This window comes from Apis florea, unplaced genomic scaffold (genome assembly GCF_048593485.1).
Source record: "Apis florea isolate Af1SG1 unplaced genomic scaffold, ASM4859348v1 contig_3696_pilon, whole genome shotgun sequence".
Classification (NCBI taxonomy): Eukaryota; Metazoa; Arthropoda; class Insecta; order Hymenoptera; family Apidae; genus Apis; species Apis florea.
In genome coordinates this window covers 3,959,043-3,984,783 of record NW_028256809.1, presented here as the reverse complement: position 1 = coordinate 3,984,783, position 25,741 = coordinate 3,959,043, and the positions used below count along the sequence as shown (strand labels likewise).

The 25,741-nt window shown below is 33.5% G+C and overlaps 1 protein-coding gene and 1 long non-coding RNA gene across 3 annotated transcripts in view; one reads left to right on the top strand and one right to left on the bottom strand.

The window, feature by feature from the left end:
• The window catches only part of dpr1 (defective proboscis extension response 1), a 226,592-nt gene that overhangs the window by 148,990 nt on the left and 51,861 nt on the right, over positions 1-25,741 (top strand). The gene's annotated exons all lie outside the window — the stretch shown is intronic.
• On the bottom strand, positions 1,458-2,324 carry LOC147656548 (uncharacterized). The gene is made up of 2 exons (XR_015294252.1): positions 1,867-2,324; positions 1,458-1,767 (listed from the first exon to the last, which is right to left on the bottom strand). It is a non-coding gene; the product is annotated as an uncharacterized LOC147656548 (long non-coding RNA).

The following is a 25,741-nucleotide window of genomic DNA, read 5'->3' as shown; positions in this document are numbered from 1 at the left end:
ATATGGAAATAATGATATATGTTATGTATACATCAGTTACTGATGTTATAATGTAATCATATAATATTATTTTCAATACAATTAATACAATTAAATTTATGGAAACAATACAAAATTGTATTTCGAGTTGTAAATAAAATTAATAATGCAAAAAAGAAAATTGAATTTTAATTAAATTTTAAATAATCATAATTTTAACATAATTCCATAAAATGCAAAAAAAAGTTAAATTACTTTAAAAATAAAAAATATATATATTAAAAAGAAATTACTTTTTTATATATTTAATATTTTCAGAAATATAACAAAAATTGATTATCTCTCTCATAAATTTAATAAGGAAGTGATCTATTTTCTATATAAATTTGTCAAATTTCTAAAAAAAAAATGAACTGTAAATTTTTTTATATTATTAAGAAAGAGATATATATGATATATATATATATATATATATATAATATAAATATGTCGCTCAATAAACATCATAAGTTAAAATCATAATGTTATCATTATCCAAAAATATAAATGAATATTTGTTTCTATTTCTTTTCAAATATCAAAAAATCTTTTCATTCTTACCATTATCTAAATAAAATATCATGAATAGTTAAATTAATCAGAAGTTTGACATGGGCTACTCGAAACATCCGGGAGATTAACACAGTTCTGTAATTGGTTTCGTAGCTGCCTGGTACAGCTGTGAGTTGCAATTGCGTTCGATCGGTATGTATATGTGTGTATAAAGCCCTCTCGAGAGGACATCGAGTCGACAAATTACGTTTACTTTCACATCCAAACGAGCTGCGACCGCGCTTAAATTCATCTGCACTTGACTTGCAACCACTTGATCTTCCCGTTCACTAGATCAACTGGAAACTTTTAGAACACATTATGTATGTATGATCATTGGTTAGAAACTTATTGATCTTCATTCTCTTCTCTTCTTTCTTTGACCTTCTTTTACAAGTGAACTAATATTATTAATGGCATATTAAAAGTCACTTTCAAGAATGGTGACAGCAAACTTTTAAAATAAGTATTATTTAACTTCAAGAATGAAGTCTAAAGGATAAATAAATAATTACATAAATATTATAAGAATTTCTTTCTTTTAGTCGTTAAATATTGCAATGTATACATTGAATATTTTTCATAAAGGTATTAATATTTTATTATATGAAATAATAAAACATTGGTTTATTAGTATTTTTAATGCAATTGATTGTAAAAATATTTTTTTCCTGTGTTTTTGTTCATATTTTTACCAATAACAATTATATTGTAATAATCAATAAACCAATATATTAATTTAAAATAGTTATACATGTTAATTGAATCAGAGAAATAATAAAAATTTCTTATATCAATATATATGTATAAGAGAGTAGTCCACTTAAAACATTTTAGTTAAATTTTAGTTAATTTTATTTAAATTTAATTCAAAATAGAACGACATATTATTCTAATATTTTCTAATCAAAATATTTATTATTCTTTTAATTATTATGATTTTTTTAAACAAATCGATTTGAAATGGAAATGGTAGTTATAGGTTATAGATAGTCAAGTTATAGGTTATAGTACATTAGGAAACGTATTAATTAATAAAATGTACTCGATAACACGAACTTTATTGAGTCAATATATAAAAATCGAGTATCGTATCTCTGAATCTCATGGGGCAGACATTGTCAAGTTAAATTTATCCTCCATAACGTTGATGCACATTCAGCGTCACCATAAAAACCGGTCACGTTCGTGAATGCACTTTAACACCATAAAACAACCGTAAACATAGACATGTCGTGTTCAATGAAGCCTTTCTATCCTCGGCTTTCGTACAGTTAAACAAATTGCAAAACTCACCCATACGTATTGTGGGATATACGCCCTTTCTCGCTTCCCGATCGTTGAAATGAGAACGCTTTCGAAAATAAAGTTCAATCGTCCATTCGCAGATTAAATCCGTGATTTTCGTCCGTTTCAGTGTGAAAATCCCATATTGATAATGGCATTTTCTATAAAATTCAATTTGTTCGTTGTTTACCGTAACACGCGAACGATCGTTTCATGATTTAGCGGAACAACTTTAATTTTCGCAAAAAAGAATTGTTGTGCAATCATGTATGTATCTTATGGATTGTATTTTCTGAAAAAAATATTTTTAAAAATTCGTACATTATAGGAACATTATAGGAATATTATATTTTTGTAAGATAGTTTGATACAAATAATTGAAAATCGAATGTTTGAGGTTAGGATGTGATTAAAAGTGATTGTACGAATAATCAAGGTTTTGGATAACATACAAAAAATAAAAGAATGTATCAATAACAGAATATATTATTTTTTTCTTTTTTTTTTTTTTGGTGAAATTATTTTTTCTAAAATGCAAAATATCCATTAATATAGAAAATTGAATGTTCTGTTATTTGAAAATTTCCCCATTTTATTTAGATATAATAATTCTACAAAATACGCATGTGTGAATTCTACATAAATATAACATGTATATAAACGTAATATTTCAGAATATATAAATACGTATTTTGAATTTACCTCTGTGCTTCTTAAATAATTTCTATACGTATGTATATACATGTGTATATATATGTATATATATATATATATAAACGTACAATTGGAGACAAATTCAGTCGTAATGTGGAAACACATTTGTGCGATACTATTACTATTCAAAATCGCTTCTCAGAGCATAAATACACGTCTCTCTTCCGTACCTGAATCTGATTATCTTAGAGTATTCAAAATTTAATTAGCGAATGTCAGCTAGCACGTTCCGCTTGCGAAGTTAGTTAATATATAGATCAAGGTTCAAAGAGTACCAAGAGCAAAGCTCATCTTTCGGTTGCTATTTATGTTCTAACATGTAATTGCGGTTTATTTAAATGAAGGATATAATCGAGAACTTGCATTGAAGCATTATATGTAGAAGTCACTTTTGTCACTAGAAATTGTTCTCTCATATTGATTAAAATTTTGATACAATTTGTGAAATTTAAATTAGAATATAAAATATGGTTTTATTTAACTGAATAATATAATATATTTATTAATTTAATATTAAAGAAATTAAATATATAATATTTATTATGTCGAAGTTGGTAATAAGAACCATGTAATAGTTTAGATTGTTTAGGTTGGCAACACTTTCAAGTTCAGTAGCTAACTGCGTCATCATGTGTAACGATTGTGCGTTTCTTGTGTGATAAATCTTTTGTGAATAAAATTAAGTTAAATTAAAGTATAATACGTGTCAATATATCAAAAAAGTAAGATTTTTAATTAATTAAAGTGATATTTTATTATATATATATTATTTTAGCTTTTAAAACTTGAATAGAAATTAGAACGTCACAAAGAATTTCGTTGCGTATTCTAATTGAAATTGCGTCTCATTTAATCAAAAGTTTTATAATAAAATTTCTTTAAGAAATATAAAATATATATCAATAATTAATCAAAATAATATTTCTCGCGAATTTTGTTAAACTCATTCAATTACATTTCATGCAGGAAGGTGATATTATTCCCGTATTTCAGATCTAAATACCATCTTCAATCTTCTTTTGAGTGCTGTCTCGAACTAGTTTTGATAACGCTAAACGACTTTCGAGAGAGAATGTCTATGTTCTTCAGTAATATTCTCATTGACAACTTGGTGCATTGTTTCGACGAGAGCTCTCGATTCGACAATATGAAATGCTTCAACTCTTGATGAGGTAAGAATATCATTTCTGTTTTATTAATGATTTCAAAGATTTATTTGAAGATTATTATAAAATGAAAAAAAGTTAGAAAGAAATTCTTTCTATTCTATGAAAATTGCTAAAGAAAATATTTTTATAGAAAATTGTACAATAATTATTCAATTGTAGAATTCAATATTATAAAAGTTATATTCTATGCAAGAAATTGATAAATAATTATAAAGTTATGAAATGATATGATAATGATAAAGCTAAGGAATTTAATGTAAAATTATTAATTTAATTTTAAATTAAATAGGAATTTAATTGTATAGAAACCAAATTAGAGATTGAAAAAGAAAAAGAAAGACAAACAGATTTCAAGAATTGAAATCATATTTTCTATTTGAATAAAGAAGTAGATTTTTCAAATTTACCTTAATTATTATTAATTAATTGTCTATATCATTTCATATCATTTCTTTGTCATAAATGTACTTATAAAGATAAGTCATTTATTTTTTATGAAATTAAACATTAGATATAACCTTAAGTATTATTACTGATAAAATAATGTGAAATTGATCACTTTGGTTTTTGAGAATCAATAATAATTATACATTATTGAAATATAATTATTATATAATTCTAATTATTTAGGAAAGTATATAAAATATAGAAATATTTAATTTTTTTTTTCATTCTTTTCATAATAATGCAACATTATGAAGAAAATACATATTTTTCAAAAATAAAATCGAAATAATACAAAATCCTTGCGAAAATTCGATGTTTTGTTTTTTCTCACGTAGACCAATCATGCTTTCAAAGTCGTTTTTATAATACCTATATAAAGTCAATCTCGAATAAGCCTTAGTTCGGCAGCTTTATCGTGAAAGAAAGATTTTACATTATATGCAAAGCAGCCGAAAGTCGATCCATTCCGGATCAGCATAAAAATTGCAACAAAGTTACCACGAATCTTGGCCATGACTGATAGCATCCTTTGTCCGTGATTCTCATTTATCACTTTAGATACATCTTGATTGATATTATCACTTTGAATACACCTTTTGACTAGATATATCTTTTTTTCTTAACAATATGCTTAATTACTTTATAGATATATTATATATATAAAAATCAAATTGATTAATTTCATCAAGAGTATTTTTTAAAAATTAAATAATTAGAAATTTAAGAATTTTATTAAAAATAAAGTTAATCTTAATTTAGTTATTAATTATTATTACTATGAATATTTATGCAAATTTGCATACATTTTTACAAGTAAAATCTATATAAGAATTCAATTTTCTAAATATTATAACAACCTTGAATATTTTATATATTCTTGTGTGCCAACCAATTTTATGAATTTTTGCACATTTATATTTTTCATAAATATATAAATATTCACAATTTAATTATCATATTTTAGAACTATATTTATATGTTTGAAGTTACTGGAGAAGAAGCATTTAATATTAAGTAGAATTCATATAATTGGAATTTACCAATTAGCTCAATATCTATAATTTCTCGTTCAAATAATAGGAGTTCATGTTTGGATAAGTGGATTCAGTCTACTGGATTTAGTTAATTGGATATTGACTAAAATTTTGTTCCAATAAATGGAATTCTACTTCGAGGAAAGGAAAGGTTTAGGTATATATGTAGATTGGTAATTAACCAATTAATTTACGTTTGAATATCAGCAATCCATTTCATATTAGGTATTTTGATATTTCATTAAAATACCATGAACTTGATTTTAATTTTTCTTTTAGTATTTCCTATTAAATGAACTTTTTCTATAACATTTAAAACTTTTCTACAACACTTTAGTATTTCGTATTTTAACATTTTATATATTTTTTTTAAAACTTGGTTTTATAATTAGTATTTTATGCTATCTGTTCTAATATCTTCCCTTTTATCATTTTCAATTATGTTTTATATTTTATATTTTTCATCTATTATCCCATTTCCATCCATTTGTAAAAATTTTCATAATTATTCCATCCAATACTTCTTGATACTATATTATTTTCTAAAATGATTTCATAACACAGTATATCTGTCATTCATGCAAAAAATGGCAACTCTCTACAACTCTCTCTCTATATAACAAAATTGTATATATTCAACTTTATGTATTCTCTGAATCAAAATCCAATACTGTTCATCCTCTACAGTTTTCCATTCAAGCGTATTATCCCCTCTCCCCAAGATCCGGCACAGGATCAAAGATCTTTTTCAACACATTGGCCAAGAAAGGAGAGAAATTTCTTTCCGGAATCGATTCGAGTCGTTCGTTTTTCACCACCGACGAGGTCTCCAACCTTTTATCCCGAATAATTATCAACCGGATTTCGAAAGGAGAAAGTCCCCTCGGATAGTTCCGTCCGCGCGAGCCGGATCGGAGGGCGGAAATTTAAGAACTTGGTTGGAAATCCCCTTTCATTTCGAAAACGGACGGCGCTTTTATTGTTAGCGCCCCTGGAACTCGTTTCCCACCGGTTCGGCCATTCATTCTTGCGGCGTACATAACTGCCTTCACTGAAAATCTCATCTCCTGACAAATTTTGTTACGTGCCCGCAGCAATTTCCGCGCATAGCTCCGCGTTCCTCGCTTTCCATTGTCGTTTCTGTTTCGCTTCCCCCTCGTAACACTTTTATTCTCTTACGTTTCGAATAAAACTGATCTGCATATCCCTTCCTTTCAACGTTCCTCCACCGAAAATCGAAAATCATATCAGATAATAGATTTGATATTTTTCGCCTGATTCGAGGATTTCAAAGAAGACGACAGTTTACGGTTCGTCACCATAGAGCAACAGATCGTTTTATCATCGAAATCCTTGAAATATCCTTAAGCACGTAGGTGCAAGAGCAGTCGCGCGTTGAATATGCGCTCATCAGTGGAATGTATTCTGTTCACGGCTGTTTCCTTTCTCTCTCTCTCTCTCTCTCTCTCACACACACACACACACACACATCTGGAAAATCGAAGCAGAGAATGGCGAGGAAACACGCGAGACGTGTAAGCTCGCGTTGCGATTCAAGTCAAACGGTCGCATAATACGCGTGAACCGCAGAAAATAGCCGCGCGAGCTGAAACCGAGCACGGAGAGAATTACGAGCTCCTTCGTCTTCCCTTTGCTGGCCAAAGCAGCAAGGCTCAAAGGACAAACCGTCTCTCGTGGAAATTCACAATCGTCTGTGCAAACGTGTTCTGTGTGCGCGCCTCGTTCACACCTTTATGTGTTTCCTCGATGTGTATTTGTACGTGTACATACCTGTGTGTGAACGTCTCTCTCTTCGCGAGTACTTCTCTTTCGTTTACCACGTACACTCCAGTTCAAAAGTTTCTAGACATATTTTGTATTATAAATAGCAAGCAAGTTGAATTGTGCTAATGTTTGTTGAAATGGATAAATATTTCTCTTCCCATGGAATGATTCTAAAGTTTTCAACTTTAACATTATTATTATTATTTTTGTACTTTTCAATGTCTAAGAAATAAGAAAAGGATAAGGGGAGAAATAGTTAAATATAATAAGTATTCTTAAAATATTTGAATAGTAGGAGTGTAGGTTTTTTTTCTCTCTCTCTCTCTCTTTGTAAGTGCGCGTAAGTGAATGAGCTTTTAAGCCGATCCAAGAGAATTACCAGAGCTTCGCTCTTTTCTCTTTCTGGGGAATGTGTCGTGTAAAGGACAAACGGTGAGAGTATAAGATTAATTAGAAAGGTATCCGATACGTGGATTTAATCGAGTACACATTCGCGAGTCATTCATCGACGACACAGAAAGACCCTCTTCTATTCCGCTCTTTTGTCTCTTTCGTTTTTGTCCCTGCTCTTTTCTACCTTCGTTTGAAACGACACGAAACCCTTGACGAGCGACCCTTGAGTAGATTTCCAGATTGCGGAGAACCTTGGTGATTGGATCGATCGATTGAACGATCTTGTTCCCATGAAGTTTCGAACGATCTGATGGACAATGATTTTTATTCTTCGATTTCAACGAGTTGCCGATTATAATTGGAATAATTATTCAGAATTATTTCGTTCCAAAAACTAATCCTCTTATCCTTTTATATTATTCGTGTAATATATTACAGGTTTTTGTGTTTCACGATCTTTTAACCATTTCTTAATAATACATATCTAAAATCAAGTGTTTATAAAACACAAATATAAAAATAGAGTTTTGTTTTAATTAAAGATCGATTCAATATATATATATATATCTGCGCTTTCCTTTTTCCGCTTCAAAAACATGATGTACACGTGTACGATATACCACTCGAATCATTTAGACTTACAAATGCACGAACACCCTCGGTTTACTTATCAAACGTGCGTTCAAAGGGGGATCTCAAATACCCGGTTAACACCCCATACATCACATTTCTCGATACAAGTGCTTCCTCATCGGCACACAGAGAGGCCCTGAATAGAAACATTCCGCCGCGGGTTGAGTTGGGCAACAGCCAACACAGGCGCAATTAGTCTGCAGCGATAATTCTCTAGAATACTAACCATTAGCCCAGTTCTTACCCCGAGAAAGCGTGCATAATCGAGAGACGTGCTTTCCCTTTTTCCTCCCCTTTCGCCCGACAATCTGTTCTCCTTATCTCTCTTTCTCTCTCGGCACGATCCGTCTTTTATCCACGCCCCTGAATCCTCTTCGAATCGAAAGAAATGATATCGAAAGATTCGATCAATTATGAAATAAAAAAATAAGAATTGTCGATAATTGACAAGAATGATCGCGATGAAGAATTTTTAAACGTTGGAGAGAGGGCGGTAGTGTTGGAGGAGGGAGAAGAGGAAAAACAGACAGACACTCGAGAGAATGGAAAAAGAATCGTGGAAAAGTGAAGTACTAGCAACGGTCAACTAGGCCTAAGTGAAACTTTGTAAAGAAACGTGGAAAATGGAGAATGAGGGCGAAATTGAAAGAGATGGGGAATAGAGAGCGAGCAACTATATGGAAATAGAAATAAAAATAGAGAAGATAGAAGACTCGTGTAAAGACTCTGGCTTTCGAAAGAAACTTTTAAACAAAGTCGGAACTAAGAGTTATAGAATAAAAAAATAAAGAATAGGAATTTGAAATGCAATGCGAAGTTAGTTCTCGAAAAAATGACGTGGTTAAAGTTTCATCTGATTAGTTGATAAAAATTGCTTGGCACTTGAAGGGAAGTTGAAGAACTTAAGAGATGCAGGATTAGACATATTGTGCGTGAGAGATCTCTGGGGAGGGAGGTATCTTTTCTTGATTAAAGAGATCCTTGTTTCGACGGGGATGAGTATAGATTGTCGAGGGAATTTAAGGAAGATATTCATTTTTCTCTGGAGGAATTAAGTTCTTTTATTCCATTCGTTGAGCACAGCGTTGAATTATTTATTTAAAAACATTTTGCGAAATTTCTCTGTTAACTTTTTTAAGAATTAAAATCCTAAGAAATTTTGGTTTCTAGAATTCTTCAAATTCAAGATTTCTTTAAATTATAAATGAATGAATTTCTATACTATTTTAATTTTAATTTATTACATTTCATATTTAATAAATCTATAATATAATTTCATTCGTGAAAATGAAAATATAGATGATAAAAAAGAAATACATTTCGTTAGAAGATATTTCATTTGTGTTGTAGCTACACATATGTTTTATCGGTACATTGTATGCATTTTTGTGGAGAGAATGTATGTAAACAAATTAGCCGGATAACAGATGCCAAATTAATCTCAGGTTTCAATAGCATAACACACGATGATAACACACGTAAACGTGTCAAAATTAGATCTTCATTACATGAGTTCGCTTAAGTTAGCGACAAGATGCGTTTAATACGATCCAATCCAGACTTTGTTAAGTGCAACACATTAATAATCCTTCACGGTTATTATCCGTTTCCATTACATTCTCGTGATTTTCAGTGATAATTGTTGCCGCGTTTACGCTTCCAATACTCGTGCTTGTTTCAATCGTGTTTCACGTGTGAACGTCCATCGATTCCCATGATTCTCGATTTGCATTTTAGAATATCCGTTCCCGATCAAACGTCGCATTTCTTCGAACTAATATCTCTCCATTTGAAATCGTTAAATTTTCAAATCTGTTTGAATTGTTATTATTTGTTTTATCGAATAAGCGGTGAAAACTTGTTCGATCGAGATTAGGAAGTTTTAGAGAGAGAAAAAAAATTCGGTCTATCGGTGAGTTAACGCGTTTTAAGGGAAGACGTATCGAAAGATTGACCGAGGTCAGCTTTGAAGCATGGAGATCGATACTTGAACGATTTGAAAAATACGTAAATATTTCTAGCTCGTGAATTATGGAACAACGTATTTCAAGGGGGTAGTAATCATCTTGAAACAATTTGAATAATGGTTAATTTATATTTGAATAATATGTTTGTGAAACGCGTGGAAACTCCATGAATCGTTCGTTTAATCTCGGTTATAAATTTTCGGAAAACTTGGAACCGTTTTAACAATTACAATTTGAATTCGTTTCCAAATTGATTTAAATTGGAATTCACTATTTCAATTCCGCGTGGCAATAAAATTTTAAATATTATATCGCTCGAATAGTTTTTGTCTGTAAAATTGTATGTACTTTTCACATTTACTCAAAATCGTAAATACAATAATTGAAATTTATCGCGAATTTGTATTTACACTTTAATCGTCGAGATACAAGCTATAAAAGAGCGAGAGGGGATTGAAACAATTTGGAAGTAATTAAGCAACAAGTAATTAATTGAAGAAATTTAAAAAGAAAAAAATGATGGAATAGTCGTTTTTTTTCTTATGAAATTTTTCGTAAGATAAAAAAAAACAATTAATCTAAAATTAACGTTTCATCGTTTAAATCGAATATTCCAAATTTTTTCGAAAAGGAGTAGTGGGATGGAATCGTAAGAGAATCTTGATTGGAAAAATTAAACTTGTATTCTTCTGTGCACTCGTGCCAAGATTTATCAGAGAAAGACAATCTGGGAACAAGTAATGGTTTCCATTCAGGTGGAAGAAGGAAAACGTGTAATGACCAGAGGGAGTTCGCGTTAACTTGAATATTCAGACGCAAGTAGATAAGTAGTTATCTAGTCAGACACTCTTGCCAACTTGCAATCGCGTTCTTAGCTTCAACTTTTTTCTTGTCTCCGACAATTTTACCGAAACGAGTTCGGAAACGGAAGCATTGCATATTACTTCTCTCGTATAATAATACATCTTTTGCATTGTACAAAAATATTCTTTTGAAACGAATCCATTTTTCTTTTTTTTATCGATTTGGATTTACATATTTTTAAATTATTACGAATTAAATTATTTTATTGTGTTTTTCTAATTCTTGTAGAAATGATTGAACTGTGCTCGATGTGTGCATCGGAAAATTAATTTGACAATTTCTGATAAATTTTCCATTGTTTTCAAATGGTTATTCTTTTTTCTTTTTTATCCATTTTGGAGCTTGAAAAGTTGTATAATCACTTTCGTATCTTTAAAGATGAAATCCTCCAATTAATTAAAAAATCACGTGCGTCATGTATGAAATACAATTTCTCATCGCTTTTTCTTATAATTCTGAAATCTGATTACACGCAGGCACAGTGAAATTTAATTAATTTCTAAGAAGTCTATACCAGATGTTGCGAACACGATTGTTCGCAACAAGAAAGGGAAAAAGTAGGTAATAAAGGCAGAAGAAAAAAAAAAGTACGGTCGCGATTTCTACTGCAAACGAAACGAGAACGCGGAGTCTCACGTCGCTGAACAACAGTCAGTTATTGATTTATTTCTCTAAAATTTCTAGGAAATTGCTTTTTCAAAATTGAAGTGTCGCGATTCGCTCTGATCAGATCGAATGCGGAAGAATCTATACAAAAAGTAACGCGCTTTACCGAGCACGAGAATTCAATCGATTTATAAAAATGACGAAACGGGTGAAACGTACGTATTTTACATTCATTTACTTCCTGATTCTTGGTCTGGATTTATGGACCACGTCAAAATAACGCGAATACACGTGCGTATAGTAGAAAATATTTTATTTTATCGATTTAATTGTACGAACAAAATTATATTCAACATCAAATGTACAATGCAAATTCATAGATGAGTCTCCATTATCTTGATTCTTGTCATGTTAGCTCGTATAAAAGTATGTATTGTAACAACATTTGTAATAATGACAGAATAGTTTATTATAGGTTTTTTGAATACAATTATAATTTCTGACAGAAAATTATTCGATTAAAATCTATAGATTTTTCCTTTTTTGTTTGTCACTTTTGAAATACTTTTAACATATATATAATTGTCATAAATCTATTAAATTATAGGTTCAGATAAAAAAGTTATAAAAATCGCAATGTGCAAAACTTCTTTTACACATCATCCAGTAAATTAATTCTTCTAATTTGTCAAAAATTATTCAAGTGTTTGTTCATCTTTAATTTTGAAAAAAAGTTACTTTAGTTTATCGAATAGTTTTTAATAATGTAATAGTTCAAACAGGATATCATAAAAATTGTGTTTCACTTTGTAACACTCTCGATTGCAGCAAGAATATAACAATAAAAGTCTAAGCTGAATCGTTGCTCGCTTTCCATGCGATTCGATTAATTCGAAATATTCCACGATTGTTTTATTTCCAAAATCGACGATCCGAACCGATCATCCGCTTTGCTTTCTTGTTATGCGAATGATTAAAGGGATTGGATTTTCCTGGCAGAATTTACTAGATTCTCCTATTTCCGCCAGATTTCTTACGAATAATCTTTGATTCGCGTGAAATACTAGCTTTTTCTCTTTACAAGGATAGTTGGAATTTAGATGATTGCAGATTTTTTGGAGAAAATTTTATGAAGACTTTGAATATATAATCTTTATTAGAAAAGTATGAGATGTTGAGTTTAATTAATCGAACTTCAGGATTCTTCTAATTACAAGATATAAGGTACAAAGTTTGAATATCTTTTAAAAATTACGAATTAAAGAAAAAGCATAATAAAATCATTATCATCAAGTATTGGTAGGTCATATCGTCAAATCTGAATTCCTACAGATAACAAATTAGAAATAGCTAGATCGATGGATTTCTAATTTTGTTCACTTGTACAGTAATTAAACAAGTGTTTCTGGCAAAATCGGTATTAATTTATATCCATAGATAGAAACGTATTCAATTATTTTTACAATAATAGCCGTTGAAAAATCTATCGTTCTTTCGTCTATTTCAAAAAATTCGTCTCACGCGCGTTCCAAAAAGTAAAAGAAAAAGTTCCTCGACTCGAGCAAACCCACCTACGCCTTAACCAATTCGAGCGGAGGAACGATCGATGCGCCCGGATCGAAAGAAAAATTGCGGCGGCGTGTAAACAAATACTTTTCGAATAACTCGACTCGATACGAAGAGAAAGGTGCAATTTTATTTTTCCTCTCTTTCTCCCTCCCCATTCCTTTTTATTTCTCGTTTTTTTACCCCAACTCGTGTCGGTGGAGGACGCGTCCATAGCATGCCCAATTTGTATCTGGCGCCATTTTCGATAGCCGAGAAAAATATCGCGACTGTAGTTGGCCAAAATAACGTCGTTCAGAGCGAAACTCGGAAATTGGTGCTTTTCGACGACGACAACTCGAAACGATTTGAAATTCACGCGGTAACGAGGTGTCGCGATCAATCGAGGGGGATGATCGTAAAAATGACGAAGATTGCGACAAAGTGGAGGGGAAGGAAAACGCTGTATTTAACGCTGTGTTCCGTCTTTCTTATAGCCATTCGATAATTTTAAACATTTTTTTCGCGATATTCATTTAAACGAATATTCGTAACTATGTGAAATTATTTAACTGTTTTTAGATAATAACCGTTGGATAATTTTCCATCTCAGAAATGTAAGATATGATTTTTTCTTTTTTTTTTTTTTTGAAATTGAAGAAATGCACTTTCTTCGCATGAAAAATTGCATTGCAGATAATAGCCAAGCGAGAAATTAGGTTTCATTTCGTAATAAAAATAGAAAAAAGAAGAAGAAAAGATTTAAAATAACAAGACGATATGAAAAGTACGACGCGGTTATATTTACAGACTTCGTCGTTAGATGCATTTTCTGCATGCGACTTTTTCTTAATGGCATCTCTGTGGTCGATTTTACGTGACCGGAAACGTGATTTGCCGCAAAGACGGCGAAAATATGGGATAGATAGTTGCTTCCTCCAGAGACTTTAATGGGAAGATCGACAGAGCGTAGAAAATAAATACGAGATCTTACGTATAAAAATTTTTTAATATTAATTAATAAGGCGAATTTTACTCGATGATTGGTATAAAAGAAGAGGAGAATGAAACGTGGCGTGTCATGATAATTGATATATTACGAAAATACATCAACAATAATTTCTCTTACAATTAATTTTTTCATTCTCGCTTTGTTTGTCACACACAGTTGCCTTGTTTAAAAATAATTCAACGAGTCTTCGATAGTTTTGCTCTCCACAACAGGCTCGATAAAACACCAATAATCGATTCAATTACTGATACTCCAGAACCATTAAAAGCACGGTTCGAGAACAAAAATTCGTTTCAAGTAATAATAATTCGAGCGGCCTCAAATTAGTAATCCCGATGAGATTTCTAAAACGTCATCGATAGTCGATACTCGGCTTTTGTTTCCTCTTTTTTTTTTCTATTTTTTTTTTTCCCCTCTTTTCCTTTCTTGATTTTTGTTCAACCGTGCCACTCGACGATTGGACAAATAATTCGTGGCTCGTTCCAAGTGGCTCGTTAATTCTTCGGTGTTGCGATTCCCCACCCGGCATCGAAAGTCGATTTCAGACCTTCTCTTTTTCTCTCTGCACGAGAGAGAAAACTCAGTCCTCACCGCGTGACAGTTTCCTCCCTTTTGAACACGGCCAAAACACCAACTTCCCTCCCTCGAGCCAGCCAATAAAAATTCACTTTGCGAACTTTACGCCACCCCCGATTTTTCGCCGGTTTGCTCCCACGTCGCTCGAAAATTCTCCACCCAAGTTCGCGACACGTGCGTTGCCCTCGAAATAAGATTTTCAGACGTATCGTCGACCAGTTTTTGCCGGTTGTTTGATAGTTATTCGTTTCTGCGATACGGATTGCGAACGTGTCTTTTTTTTAATTGGAATTTTTGTTTATTCAGTGTAAGAACAGAGGTTACGATTGAATTTTGGATCTTTTCTCGAATTGATTAGCGAGAAATTAAATTGTAGAAGATGGGTAAATTTTACCAATGAAAATCGCATGTTGATAGTTTAGATATTTTAAGGGTTTTTAAGGAGGAAATTTTTGATACATTTATTAATAAATTTAAGAGAAGATTCAAATTATTACAATCGTAAAAATTTTACGTATATATATATATATATGATTGAGTATTTGGGAGAAAAATAAGTTGCTCATTTTACGAGCAGGAAAAATATTTTATGTTTGACGTCATAAGTTATCTACGAGTCATATACCCAGTGACACGTTTACACTTGGCTAACCGCTGAAGTTGCGCTTGATCGAGCATATCGTAACACGAAACTTTATAACTTTCTTACCGCATGAACTACCGAAATAAAATTTAAACGGTTAAAAGAGCTTTAGTGATCCACGCCGAATATTTATAGTTCGAACGATACGATACGAACGTTCGATTAAATTTCTCCCATCTTTCATTTATTAATCTCTCGTAATAACGAATATTTCTCGGGCGCTATTTAAAGAAAATTTTTCAAAAAAAAAAAAAAGTGGCGTCTCACCTGCTATAATTTTTTCCAACGAAATCCAATCGAAATTGTAAATCGATTCCAAAAAATGGGAACAAAAGTTGGGAATACTTTGCAAGCGACTTCTCGCCGCCAATTCTCGAATCCGAAAATCCCTGTTTACACGGTTTACACGGTATACGAGATCCCGATACGACGACACCTTGAGGGAGGGGTGTGAAAGTGGGGCGAAAGGCGTTCGAACTTGGCCTGTCGTTTCGTTGCGCTTGTTTGCGCAGTTGATTGCCTTTGCAGACGGCCGGCGGAAGTTAAGCGATCAATTAAAAATGTAAACCAAGACTAATTGGCACGTTAAACGGCATATCGCTTTGAGAACGTATCGGTGACCTGATTGCACGCCGGCGTCTTCCCTCTTATGATTCGCTAATGAAGGCGAAAAATGATGAATTCTCGAGGGGTGTCGCGTTGATTGGATGATACGAGGGAAGCGATCCAGTTTTGTGATGTCGAGCAAGAGTTCAATTTGTTCGGTGTTGGCACTTTTCCGTGCCCTTTTGGTGGAATGGATAATTCGATAGTGTTGTAGGTTCTTTGAATTTTTTTTAAATCGCGTAGTTTTATTACGCCTGTGAGGATTGTATCGAGGATGCGTTTAATTCAATTAAATAAATATGCTTGTAACTAGAACTGTACTGACAATGGAGAATGAATATAAAAGAGAAATTGGATAATATTTCAGAGACATTGAGAAGATGGATTCTGAAACGATTATATGATCGGCAAAAGATGAAGACAAAATTTATATTTGATTTATGAGGAATTAAATGATCTTGAATCAAATTGAATAATATTGGTCAGATGGATAATCAGCCCATTCGTCTGCTCTTCTCTTTCCCGCCGCGGAATTTCCCTCTTAATCGGTAAACAGGAAGTTGGCGCGGCTACCATTTACCGGAAGATTAAAGAAAAGCGTTCATAACCGAGAGCCGCATAATATGCCGCAACGTAAATTCATAAAACGTTCATTGAAACGTTTCCTCCAATTTTCTCGTTGGCGGTCGTAATCACGGCACGCAGACAGAGCTTTTTAATTGCCAGCTTTTCAACCTTGCGTATCCAATTTTCCTGAATTTTTATCGCTTGTGTATATAGATAATAATACGTGTTTATTTTAAACGTGAAAACCTTTCCTTCTATTAATTTTTCCCATTAATTTGGTGCAATTTTCGTGTCGTAATGAAAGCGGAGAGCGAATTAATTATTAAGTTATTGCGATGAGTATAATAAATCGAGTCCATAGGATAATTATTAAACGCATAGTGAAAATTGATAAACGATGTGGAGCTATTGTTTAAGGGTCACGATGTTCTTGGAATATTAATTAGGGTAGTACCCAATGGACTATGGTCAGATTAAACACTCTAAAATTATCGAGTTGTTCGCGCTGGACCAGCTTACAGTCTGCACAAACGTTGAAAAATATTTGCATCTTCTGATCATACAAGCCTTGGCTAAATTCATTATCCTAATTGAAAATGTGTTTTACTTTCGAAGAATCGAAGATAAAAGATAATAGAACTTGATGTAATCATCAAGTCAACAATATATATTACTTCGATAAAACTTTTTCGAAATTTGATAATCACTGAAGATTAATTCATGTATTTTCCTTATCAAAAAATTTCCATCGGATATCACGTAATTTCGTACATTTTGAGTCATTTTCCATCGCCATTTGAAACAACGCAAAAAAAAAATGACAAATTTCCATCGGACAAAACAATTTCCCAATTTTTACCGCCTACTAAATCATCCGACACCTCTTTCATTCCCAGCCGCATAAAGTTAAACACTTTGGGCGACGATCAAAAAACTGGCCCACGCTGTACACAATTTCATCAGGCGCGAGTCTCTCGTGCCAAACGAACCCATCGTGTTTTCCACGCGACACGATGAGCAGAGAGTGGTGATAATGCGACACGCATCTCGAGATTTCCTCGTGAAAATCCCGCGTTGGAAAAATTGTTGTTTCGCGTCAACGAGCGACGTTGGATTCGAATTGTACTTGTAAATTGGAGTGTAATTCATTGTTGAAGCCTTGATTGACCCGCTCGTCGGTCAAGATTTATTCATTAAGCTCGTTATAAGACGAGCTTTTATACTTTCGAAAATCTATTTAATATTATTACAACTTATATATATGTTAGAAGAAACTATTTTAGAGAGAAATATTTGAAATGAAATAAATAATATATAATTTCCCACACTTTATTGTGGAAGAGTTTTGGAAAATATTTTTCCAATTCTTTTCTTTCTTTCTTTTAGGAATAATCGATTGATTTTTAAACATCCCTTACGCGTTTAGTCTTCGTCATTAGCGGGGAGGCGCGAAACGGTCGCGAAATAGGTTGCATAAATTACAGGAATGGTGGTGGCGGGAATGTGTCGTATAACGAGATAATTAATACATGGACGACTGTTCACCGAGGCGAAAGCTCTGCCCGGTAGAATGCGTTCACCGACTGTTTCGTTGCTTATAACCGGTCATATACATTGTTACCAGGAAACACGTGCTGCCTCTTTTGTTCAATTGGTACGATCTATGCGCCGAAGAACGATCCGCGAATTCGAGAAATTCGAGTGATGCAGCTTTGAATCGGGCTAGGGTAGAACAATTAGAATTCTCCGGTTGGTTGGCCAGGTTGGGCGCCCGTTGTATGGATGGCCCCTCGTCCACCACCACCACCAACTTTCGCCATTTTGTGGGATTGCCGGCGTGAACCAAAATTATGCGTCTCGATAAGGCAATCGATTCTTTCTCAACTTCGTTTTTCGCAATCTCGATGATGAAAGCTCTCGAAAGTAATTATTCTTGCCGAGATTTCTTACGATCAGATATATTTTCTGGAAATTTATAAAATTTTAAAATTATATAAATATTATACTGGCCAAATAGTTATATTTTTCAGATCCAATTTTCACGAAGATTTCTCCTTTTAATATTATTGCGATATTATTACACGTAACAGTGGCCAGAAATTCAATCTTTTTTATTCTATATCGTATTCGTGGTCGTCCGTATCATATTGTATCATTTTATTTGTTGAATTTAATTTATTCGCTTTCGTTTCACGATTCCATTAAGAATTGAACGGATAACGGGGGAGAGGGGAAGGGGAAGAGAAGCTCGTTGTACGTTTTTTCGATATTCGGCATACGGTTAGCGGATGTTATGGATATTGAATGTTTGAATCGAACCAGAAAAACTTCGAAACTCCGTATTTAACGTGATACTAGGATGAGCGAGTCAAAGATATATAAAAAAATTTCACCTTTCATGAAATAAAAATTGCTATAGAAACATTTTAGCGATATACATATAATATATACACACGATCTTTTAAATATCTATAGAAATTCATTTCACGCTATTCACTTAAAAAAAAAAAAAAAAAAAAGAGAGAGAGAAAAAAAGCACATCGATCCCGTCTTCGATCGTTTCCAATCGTATTCTACGTACAAATATTATTCGCGTGGGAGCGCAAAGCTCGAAGAATCCCGAACTGTTGTGAAACTCTCAAAATACTGAACAGTCGGTCGGTCGAACAACAACAACAAAACTTCCACTCTCGACAATTTCGAGTTCATCTCGATTCGAACGGGGATAACCTACGACTCGTCGCCACCCTCCCTGGGAATAACACCGTTTACAAGGGCCATCTTGGCTTAATGGTGTTATTATTAAGCTACAAGTGGTTTCGTTCGTTCCTCTATCTCTCGTACGTTTTAGCAGAATACCCAACGAGATTGTAATTATCAAGCAGATGAACGCGGTATGTTGGCGGATAATAATCGATCCCCCCTCTCCCCCCTGAGGGGTGGGGGGGGGGAGAGGGGCGACCACGCGTGTCGTAGCTATTCTAATCATAAACACGATTACGAGCTCTCGAGCGACACACAGAGCCCCCTCGGCTCTCTCGAAAGTTTTCACGATAATTACTCGGTTCGACGCCATCATATATCGCCAAATACCAGGAGACCGATTACGAGTCGTAATGTAAATGCGCGCGGGTGTTGACGAGTGTTTATTTAACCGCGTAATGCTTGGAAACAGTCGTCGTTTGCGCGAAATTGGTTCAGTTTATTCTTCAAGGAGGAGGCCGCTTCTTCCCCTTCGGCTAAGATCGCGTTCTGTCTGACGAACGTTGTCGCTAAGGCTTGCCGATTATTGTTTCTATGTTATGTGCGTAGATCGTCGTGACTGCGCTGCCATTCCACGAAATGATGTTGACGTTGCGTTAATTCGCAACGATTCGTTATAACGCGTTGTTGGGGAGATTCGGTTTGGAAATAGGATTTGAGTTATATCTGGTTTGAAGAATAATGATCGAACGATGATCGTCCTTGGTATGATCATTTTTCTCTTCATTTTTATGTGATTTATATATTCAAACTTTAATATTGGATAAAGAGTTTTCTAGTTGAAGAGTATGCTTGATATATTGGATAGGAAAAGTATTTTCTTTTTGCATTTCCATTAATCTTTGCACACGTGTACTTTGAAGTATGTACAAAGGATGGTAAACAGATTGGAACCTTTCTGTGGATATCGTGGACACGTTCTGAATTATTTTGACACTTAAGCAGCTTAAGGAACGAGATAACCTAGATTACGTCGTCCATAAGACAGAGACTTAACTATTCCACCGGCTATCTGGTTGTACATATTCTAAATTGAAATTTCACACACAATGGCACATTAGCTTAGATGTTAAGCCATAGCTCAGTTAGGCTTTGGATATCCTTGTTGGATGGTAAAAAAAATTGGCACGCAGGAAGATGTTCAAGTAAGATCTTGAAACCATAAAGATACATAGAAATTTCGAAGGGTTAGATCTTTAGATTATTTGCTGAATTGTGATATATTTCGATATTTCTGAATTGGAAAGTTAGTTTCTTATTTATTTTTTACTTTTAGCTTATCTTTATGTTCAATAATATAAATACAGTGGAACATCGAGTAAATTCTTTTGTTATTTTTAATGAAACTTGTTTATTTTATGGCAATTGTTTATTGTTTGGAATGTGTTCGTTGAAAATATGTATTTTCCAATTCAACAAATATTACTTAGTTTTTTAGTTGGTTTGATGGAATATTTTTCAAATTTTATTACTATGTTATTTTTGTATTTTTCTTTTTTCTTTATTTCTTTTTTCTTTTTTTTTATCTGTTTCAATTTTTTTCCAATCAAAAATAAATAATAAAAAGTAATCAAACAATATCGATAAAAAAATCTACAAAAACATACTAAAGAAATTTTTCAATCAAAAGGTAATTTTAATTGGTTTGTTCCTCCAATGATTTCGTTTTTTTCTTTTCTTTAAATTTTCTCCTGTTTGATATTAACATGTTTCTTAATTAAATTTCTCAGAATTGTTTGTTTTAAATCTTCGATCAATTTATTTCATCAGAAGTCGAAAGCAATAAATCGTAAGTTTCCAATATCAACGCTATTGTTTGACAAACAATTTAACAATTCATAAAATTTCTCAATTAAAACTTAATTGGTTTCCAATAATTTCCTTTTTTCATATCGATTATTATGATGCCTTTATAAAATTATTTCTAATATTTGTATTATCAAATCTTTCATTAATTTTGTTGCCACAATTATTTTTATTGCAAATACTAATAGATATCAATATTATTCCGATAGATTTTTATAGAATTTTAATTAATGATAAATAATTTTAAATAAAAATTGTATACCAATCTCAAATAAAACAAAAGTTTAATACTAAAATGAGATGTGAGCAAAATATTATATCAATTCTTAAATAATATATCAAGTCAAATCAATCGTACTCGAGTGGAATACAACAATCATAGCCAGACATATAACATAGGCAGTGTATATCAGAAAAGTAGTATAAACCAATCGTGATCAGCCAGATGGAGTAAGTTAATACAAGCAGAGTAGAACAGTTCATCAATCTTTTTAATTAAGCGAATGTAATAACACATAGGCTAGAATTAAATCTAATGAAATCCTTTATTTCAATCTATTTCCATTAATTTACCTTTTTCTTTCGAACCACCGCCGTTTAAACACCTCCAATAATTCTGTTCGCCCGATACGATTCCTTCAACTCTTCGTTTCTACAATTTCTCACGATTCTCGCGCGTCCTCGTCACGACAGCTCCATTCGAGTTTCGAGGCTTCCAGTCATTAGCATCCAAACTTAAACGAACTTCCACCCAACTCGTCCCCGGTCTGTTTTGCGGCCGCCCTCCACCCGGATTTTCTTCCACGTCGAACGGATCCACCCCCCGTTTTTCGCCCCGGCCGCCTCATTGTTGGCGCGTGGAACAACGACGAGGTGGTGATTATCATCAGCAACGATTGTTCGCGCCGCGTGGTCCCGCGGGTCGAATAACTTAGCCACCGGCTCTCGTCTTCCCGTATAAATTCACTTCACCCCCTCGAAATCACGGAAACTTAGGGGCACCGGCCGCTTATCGCCGCGCGGATAAACGCTTCGCCTTGATGCCCGCCCGATTTACGAGGCGAAAGATTCGGGGTGGATTCGAGTTGATCTTCTCTTTTTTAAGATTTACGACACGCGTGAATCGGAGAAATATGCGCGGAGAAGGCGAAACGAATTTTGATTTTAGATTTACGATTATTCCCAGTATTGGGAATGGAGATAATAATAAATCGTTAAATGGAGTAAAGGAAGGGTAGGAAAATTGATCAAATTTCGTTTATAATCACGTTACGTTAACGAAGCTCTTTTAACTCGAGCGTGTAAGAATTTGAAGGGAGCAAAATTGCTTTGAAAATCTGAAAGAAATAAGGGGGTACAATTGAGTAATTGAACGTTATTGAAGTTGAACGCTTCTAGAGTTAACTTGAAGAGTCTGAAGTAGTTTATAATGCTTCTATGCGAACTTTACTTAGCTTTTGATTTCGAAAACTATTCATCTCCCCTCTTTGCTCCACTCTTAACTACACTTTTGGTTCCTTTCTTCTGTTAACAGGGGCGAACTTTTATAACATTTGTCATTCTATTAGAAGAATAAAAATTCCAGACGAGTTGTATCGTTTTCGAAGTGAATAGAAAATTGTAATTAAAATTTTTTCGCACAATTCATATTTCAAAATTGTAAAATGATTTTTTCATTTTTTTTTTTTACTTTAAAATGATATATAAATCCAAAAATGAAAAAACTAATACTAAAGGAAAGATTTTATTATCATTTAGAATACACAATTTCTATGGAATTTATCAATTACCATTGAAATGAACAGGAAAAATCTATTTTACAAGCAACAACTCCACAACAACTCCTCATCTTCCATCCAAAACATCCACGTTTTATCTTCCCTCCCTTTCTCCAATCTCTTATTTTCCATGTCACCGTGTATAAAAACGAGATATAAAATGTACAAAAGCACGGCGAAAGAAACGATCGAGGAACGAAGAGAATCTCCAGTAAAAAAATTCTCGATTTGAATCGCGATGCATAAAAAGATCCAAGCCTGTAAACACAGACAGAGTCGATTCAAAAACTCGCCAATACGAATAGCCACAGTCACAGTCGTCCAGAGGGGGTGTTTATATCGTACACGGTTGCACGTTGTGGAAATTTGGAATGTTGCCCAACTATCTGGGTTAAGGTGGTCAGGGGTACAATCATCGAAGGAAAATGTCGCTCGTGGATATCGATTTCGAAAACTCCTTCATCGATTTTTATCCCTCGATCGATCCTTCGCAAGGAAGAAGTGGTTGTCTGACGAATAATAGACTGGAACTACTCGATATCGGTGAAATGCGAGTTATTACTACTCGTTTGAATTGGAAATCTTTTAGATCAGATTTCTCTTGTAAAGATTATTTTTGTCTCTGCGTGAAATGATTCATTTTTAAAACAACTAACACTTGGAATTCGTGGAACAGGTTTTATATTTTTAGTTTTTTTTAGAAAACTAGTTCACGGATGAATTGCGTCAATAGACGTTACAGTTATATGGATATTAATAACCAGTCTGCAGAGTCTATCTTCATCTAAAAGATCGAAGAGGTTATTCTATTATTAGAATAGAAGGCGAGCCGATGTAACAACGGTGGTGGAATCCATCGTTTGAGATTTTTGAACGTTCATAAAGAATGTAAAGAGGATTGAATTGATCCGACATGGAAAGTGCTGAAACGAGCACGAAACGTATTCGTTCAGAGATCCTCTCGTTCAATTTCACAATTTAATTTTAGGAACAAATATTTAATATAATTCGTTTAACAGCGTGAATAGCTATTATCTGAACAAAACATTATAGTTATACACCAAAGAGGATTAACTGGACTCCTATCGCGTACACGACCTAGTTATGAGGTCATCCCATAAATAATGTTGTTGTTCCTCGGTTAAACCTTGATTAAATTTTAATGTTAAATCAAATTATCAACTTGTAAGTGAAGAATAAATAAATAAATATTACGCGCAATTTTCACACACGAACGACTCGAATAATGGTCGATTATATACACGACAAAAGTGATGATAGAGAATTGCCATACTTGGTCCCAAAATTATTAATAATGGAGATCTCGATACTAAGATTGATCGAGGCTAAAATAATTATTCTAGAAAAGGGATAATGAATAATAATCTTGGGAAAAAAATCTTATCTTCCTTGATTCGAATTATTTTTCCATCCTTTGAACTCCTTTTTGCAAATCGCACGAGTTACCGGCAGGCTTATAAATAATCGAAGACGGCCGTCTGAAGCGTGAGCACCGGCAGCTGGCAGTGTATCAAACGTCGGTAAGCCGGATTTATTACGCGTTTCGAAGTTTAACAATGGCGGATGGAGGTTTGGGCCGATCGGCGTGACTTTAAGGCGAATTCGCAACAAGCTCGGTCATCCGGAGTTCGGACAATGGCGGGACAAGGGATTCGATCGCGATTCGAGCGGAAGTTGGCAAGGGTTTATTGGTACGCCACCGGCCCTCGATTCAACCGGAAGAAAATAAAGACCGCCCCAGACGGATCACGAACAAGCTATAAGGTGGCCTTGTTCGCGGCCTTTCCGCACGTTTGCCGCTCGTCGATTGCTCTGCCGTTCGTAATTTTTCTTAGGGCGGGTTTTAGAGAAAGGTGTGGAATGGGGAGGAAGGGTTGGAAGAAAATTGTTCGATACGTTTTGATTATTTATCATGCGAAAGTATTTCGAGTATTGGCGATGGAATAAAGAAGAATTGTTTATTTTATATATATATATATATTTTTTTTTTAAAAAATAAGATTTAAATATCCATCGTCTCACGTGGAATTTGGGGAATTTTAAATTACGAACGAGATAATTATGAAAATGTGAAGTTACATTTATGGATTTGGCTGACTCTGGTTTAAACAGGTTTGAAATTTGAAAGTTTAAAATTTTGCGCGGAGCAACGTTGGGATAATTTTGCCGGGAAAGGGAAGTTTTAAAAATTGTAAGAACTGCAACGAGTTAATTGGATGAGTCTATAAACTTTGAGCCAACTAAATTGGGGAACTGCGAGTAAAAGGCAGTTAATTCCTGTCAGATAGCATCTAAGTCGATTTCGACTAATTCCCTTTCAACTCGAAATCTAATTTTAAACCTCGTATGAAATATATCGCAAGAAATATTAATACTTTGTTAAATATCCACTTAAGCTACTTAAAATACTTACTTATTCGTCAAGTTGCTTGAGAAAAAAATTTCAACTCTCCATGTTCGAAATATTTTAAATTTTCCATTTTAAACGAATGAAAGTCTGAAATACCTCATAAAAATTATCTAGATCCATCACATTCCTTCCAAAATAGATGAAGGACGATGTCTAGGTGTCCTCTGTTTGACTCTGCAACTCGTTCGCGGCCAACTTAAGGACGAATCGTCCGAATTAATTGCACCCTTGATGCATCGTTTCGATTGCAGGACTGGCAGTTGTTGATACGTTATCGTATCGAGGATTATTCGTGTAATTTACGCCGGTAACGCAGTGCCTGACCGAAATCGATTATTTGCCACGTTTAACTTCCATCAGCGTCCAACCAACTGTGATTATGCGCTCGACAGTTGTAACAGGAATTGCGTGCAATTAGACACAAACTGCAATGATGCAACTTAACGCCCTCTCCAAGAGAATGTACCTTCCTATTGTTAACTGTCGGTGATGCAATCACTTGGGAAATTTATTTTCGTCTATCGTTCGATGCGCTCCAATTCATC